The following is a 6,000-nucleotide window of genomic DNA, read 5'->3' on the forward strand; positions in this document are numbered from 1 at the left end:
ATCCTCCAGAGAGGATTTATCCAATATGCTTGAGGTAAGCTTGAGGGGCTGGAATTGGAATCAGTGAGCTCGAAGGCTGAATACCATCACTGATTCCATAGTAGCTGTGTAATCCCAGAAAAGCCACTTGAATTCTCTGAATCAGGCTTTCCTCATCTATAAAATGTAGGTTATACCTGGATTAGCTACCTCACAAGGTATTTAGAGGATATAGGGAAGTTTTATGAGGAAAGTGCTGTGTGAAACTTAAAGTGCTATGTGTCAGTTATGATTATTGCTATTGTTATTATCATCATTAATATGAAATGACTATCAGTTTAGCACTCGAGCTATACATCTGTTATCTATCACATTCACTATATCACAAGATTTTTATACTGTTCTTAATAAACTAAAAACAAATCAACAACAGCACATATGCAAAGTTCAATAACATAAACTTTGTCCTAATCCTTTAATCACTCATCTGTTATGGAATAATTTTTAGTTATACACATATTGTGTGTTAATTCCAAAATATCGCACTTTTATAAAAGAACAGGCCTATGGGGACTCACAGGACAAAATTTTACCACCCGTCATGAGGATGGACCTCAAGACACAAAATTTAACAGTCTAATGAATGTCCAATATCTATCAAGGACCTTTCTCTAAACACTAATATTTTGCCTAGTCTCATTCTTCCTTTTATACTTTTCCCATCCCAATGATTCTGAGTTTCTAACTACATTTATATAAACTATGTTCCATATTCTCAAATGTCTTCTCCCTTACTTCTGTCTACCTTAACCCTATCTCTGCTTCCCTCTTCTACTGTCTTCTTTTTTTTTTAAAAAAAATTCTTACTTCTGGAAGAAATTTATGGCCAAATAAAAGATAGAGATCATTACAGGATGTAAAATAAATAATTTTGATTTCATTAAATTAAAAAGGTTTTGTACAAACAAAACCAATGCAACTAAGATTAGAAGGGAAACAACACACTGGGAAAATATTTTACAACAAATTTCTCTAATAAGGACTCATTTCTCAAATATAGAAAAAAATTATGTAAAATTTATAAGAATCTAAGTCATTCCCCAATGGATAAATGCTCAAAGAATATGGATAGGCAGTTTTCAGTTAAAGAAACAAAAGCTATCAATGATCATATGAAAAAAAATGTTCTAAATCCCATTTGATTAGAGAAATGCAAGTTAAAATAACTCTAAGGTACCACCATCTCATGTCTATCAAATTGGCTAATACTACAGTGAAGGAAAATGATAAATGTTGGAGGGAATGTGGCAAAATTGGGACACTAATGCATTGCTGGTGGAGTTGTGAACTGATCCAACCATTCTGGAGGGCAATTTGGAATTATGACCAAAATGCAATGCATACCTTTTGATCAAGTAATACCACTACTAGGTCTGTATCCCAAAGAGATAAAATAATGAGAAAGGACCTGTTTGTATAAAAATAATTTATAACTGCCTTTTTTTGTGGTGGCAAAGAATTTGAAACTAAAGGATATCCCTCAGTTTGGGAATGGTTGAACAAATTGTGGTATATGATAGATAGAACACTATTGTGCGATAAGGAATAATGAACAGGATGATTGCAGAAAAAGCTGGAAAAACCTAATGTGAAATAATGCAGAGTGAAATAAGCAGAAGAAGGTCATTGGACACAGTAACTACAATATTGTGGAATGATGAAATGTGATAGACTTTGCTACTAATAGTAATTCAATGATCCAAGACAGTTCTGAAGACTTATGAAAAAGAATGCTATCTACTTCCAGAAAAAGAACTGTGGAGTAGAAATGCAAATGAAAACATGATTTGTCACTTGTTTATTTGGGTACATGTTTTGGGGTTTTGGTTCTCAAAAAGTACGAGATGGGGCAGGAGTTTAGGGAAAGAATGACTCTTATCTGTGCCATCTTGGGTTTATCTCATGAACATATTCACATTATGTCAAAGTTATGAGCAACATTTGATGTTCTGCAAGTTTACTTTGGATGTCTGGAGCTTACCTGAGGCTTATATAGTGAGACAGTGAACAGGACCAAAAATCTCTGAGAGTAAAGTCTACCTGACTTCCCTGGTTTAGCTCATAGTCTCAGGATATGAGACTATTGTTAGTTGATATATGACACAGTCTGGCAAGTAACCATAATGCTATTTTAAGCTATAGTACAGTCCAATTCCTGTCATTTTATACTGGCTACTTTTAAATTTACTATACTAACTAAAAAAAGGTAGTGTTGGTTGGGGGACCAGAACAATAATGTATTCATGAACTTGAAAATCCATTTATCTGATCATAATCTTTTATCATTGGATCTTTCCTTATATCTTACAATCTCTATTTTTCATGCTCACTGTGACCTGCAACCCCTTTGCCTCTTAATTGTTTTTCAGAAGAGAGCTACCTTCTTCTCCCTTCCTTATCTTGACTTCTTTGTACAACAACTCAACTCTATACTTTCTGCTATGTTCTGAATCCTTTGTCTCTTCTCCTATTGCCAATCATGATTTTTCTTATTTTTTTTAAGCTAACAAGGTTAAGTGACTTGCCCAAGGTCACACAGTAAGTGTTGTAGGCTGGATTAAACTTACTTAGATGTATCTTCCTGACCTAGGCCCAGTGCTCATTTTCAAATCCCAATTCTATATTATCCTAATCACCTGCCTGCTTTGCTATTCATGTGCTATGGAATTGATCTAGAGGAAATAATGAAAATTTGCTAATTGACTCCACTACAAATTCATATTATCTAATCTCACCTGGGTTCTCACTGTAGCAAGGCGATTATCCTACATTTTTCTATCAATTCATTAGCCCCTTTTCTTCTCCAGCTGTTCTAAATTTCATCTTTGAAGTATCTTATGGCACTTTCTCTTTCTATTTTCTTACCTGAGGATAATGACTCTTACTTCACAAAAAATGTGGATAATTTGCTGAGATCTCTCTCTTTTCCATTACTTCTCATATGGCATCACTCTGAAAAATTCCCATATCATATCTTTCATTCTACTTTCAAACAAAGAAGTGGTCTTTTTCCTTGCCAAGGTAATTCTCTCTACATGCAACTTGATCTAATCTTCATTTTATTTTTTTGTGACATTGCTTTCCTGGTTCAATACCCACCTGTCTATACTCTCCTCATTATCCTTTTCTGGTTCTTCATCTATGTCATACCCCATTAACTGTGGGCATACCCTAATTTTCTTTCCTTGGCCCTCTTTTCTTTTTTCCTTCTATACTATCTAACTTAGTGATCTCATAAACTCCCATGATTTCAATTATCATTTTATTGTAGATAATACTCAGATCTACATATTCAGTCTAGTCTCTTTTTTGATCACCAGTCCTCTATCATCAATTGTTATTGGATATCTTTGACTTGCTATACTATAGGTTTTTCAACTACAGCATTTCTATAGTAAATCTCATTATCTTTCCTTCTGAACACTTGCATTATCCAGACTTCATTATTTCTGTAAAAGGCACCATCATTCTTATACTCTCCTAATTTCCCCAGATTTTCTTATTCTCCATCACCTCCCATTGCCAAAGAAATGGCCAAATCATGCTGCCTCTATCTCTACCTTATCTTTTTCATCTCACCCTTTCTCTTTGCTTAAATAGTCATCATTATCTCTCAACTTGCCATAGTTTTCTAATTGGTTCCCTACCTCAAGCAACTCCCTATTCCAGACTATCTAACACAATATCGCAAAACTGATTTTTGTAAATATTAAAATTAATGTGCAATAACTAAGTATTATATTGTATAAAGTTTATTAATAATAATTAAAAGTAAAAAAAACCTAGCTAACCAAGCCATAGTCACAAGAAAAGAGGCAAGATGTAGAGTTATAACCAACTATATACAAAACGTGACCACGCAATATGGTGGAGAGATTAAAAAGAATTTTGGGAAATACCAAAGGAATTCTGGGGAACATAGTTCAAAGGTATAAAATTCTCTAATTATACATTCCCTCCCTGTGATCCATTTGGGAGACCAGTCTCCCCAAAGGGATCATTTTAAATATAACCAACTTATAAATTGTAATAATTTGTTGATAAAAGGAAAAGAGAACAAAACCAAAGATTGCAAGGTTGACGAAAAGCCAATTTGGGGGCAGTCCCCTTTGGCATAAGAGTATACATTCAAAACAAATGCATTCAACTCCCCATAGTTCAATTTAGCACATTCCAAAGTCTACTTTGGATCTTTTGGTATAGCATGTAATCTCTGCAGGAATCTTCATGGTATCTTCTCCAAAAAATTCACTTCTGGATTCTGGGAGGTAGCAAGTTTGTTATCCTAAAATTGCTCTCAAAGGAATGTAAGCTTTCCATTATAGGATAATAATACAATTTCCCTTGAGGAGGATAGTGACAAACACTCAGGGATGCATGGCTGAGTTATAAGGTATATGATTCGATTGGTAAAAGTAATAACAAACATCAAAAAATCCAAATAAAAGAGAAAAATAATTTGTAGATGAAATATAAAATATCAAAATCTTATATCTAAAAAAATCTAAGTAAAGGAAACATAAGCCTATAACAGGTCATTGAATCAGGGCCCAATTAACGTCATTTATGTAATTATGCACTTACCCAATCAGTAGCCAGGACTACAGAAAGTTTGCCACACTGTGAAAGACAGAAAAGGAATTAAATTTCAGCAGCAAATTGGGAAATAGTATTATTTGGTCTGATTTTACCTTTTTTTCTCAAGGATACTGGAGCCAGGAAGAAAGCCAAAGTGAGGTGCTTGTTAGGGTTGAGGGAAGTCCTGCCTCTGAAATATGTCAAAACAGCTGCCACCTCAAACCCCGCAAAAGTTAAAGTTCTCTTGTCTTGGTTCAAAATCTCTTCAATCCCAATTAATTTGGTCTCTTTGACCTTGTGCTCAATAGGCATTATGCAGGTTAGCTTTGTGCTTCTTTGGCACTGTGCAATGGCTCTTTTTGTATTCCCTTCTCATGGAATTAGACTGAATCATTAAGCAAAGTCCCATAATTTTTTTAAAACAACTAATGGCATAACTTCTATAATCTAAAGCTTTTTTGGGGGGGGAGGGAGAGTTATATGCATTGACATTAGGGTTAGTGGACATTTTTTTAATTACCCTAGTGCAAAATAAAAAACAACAACAATTTTAATACTGGTTAGGTGTTTAAAAAACAAAACTCAAATACTATATTGCAAATACAAGGGAAAAATAATAAAAATGTTTTAAAAAATAAAAAAGATATAGTTTACAATCAGTGACACACTATGTCATCTAGGGAGATGTAGAATACAAAAGTTTCTCACCCAAAAGTGAAATCCATTTCCTTTTTTAACTTGGCCATAAAGCATTGTGTGAGTGCAAATTATTTTCACAAAGTAACAACTTTTTAAAACAGTAGTACATTAGATAATGCAAATTCAAAGAAAATACCGAAATTCCCCAAATTCACAATAGCCCAGTTAATGACAATAGCAAACAAACCCTCTATCATATAGGATTCATATGAGTTTCTATATAGCCATTTGCTATACAACATTTAAAAAACCTACGAAATGGTGTATATTTGTTACAAATTCTACAGGTATTAAGCAGATCTTTCGACCTTGGCAAAGATATTTTTAAAAAAGTCTATTACTGCCATCATTGCAAAATTTGGCAGAAGAGCCTAGAAAAAACACAAATATCTTACTGCTGATGAAAACTAATTGGGGTCTAAACCTGCCACCAAGAATCTAGATTTTTCTAGATTTCTGGATTAAACTGAAGAGTTAAAATATCATGCATACAGAAGCTACTTTTGGTTTCACACTTTATATATAAAACTTTTCTGGCAGGAACTTCTATTTTTTCTCTACCTTTAATTTGACCTTCGTTATTTTATTTTATTATATATATATATATATACCAAAACATATACCCATATATATATATATTTATATATATATATATGTATATGTATATATATATATATATATATA

The sequence above is a fragment of the Gracilinanus agilis genome, chromosome 2 (assembly GCF_016433145.1).
Source record: "Gracilinanus agilis isolate LMUSP501 chromosome 2, AgileGrace, whole genome shotgun sequence".
NCBI classification, from domain to species: Eukaryota; Metazoa; Chordata; class Mammalia; order Didelphimorphia; family Didelphidae; genus Gracilinanus; species Gracilinanus agilis.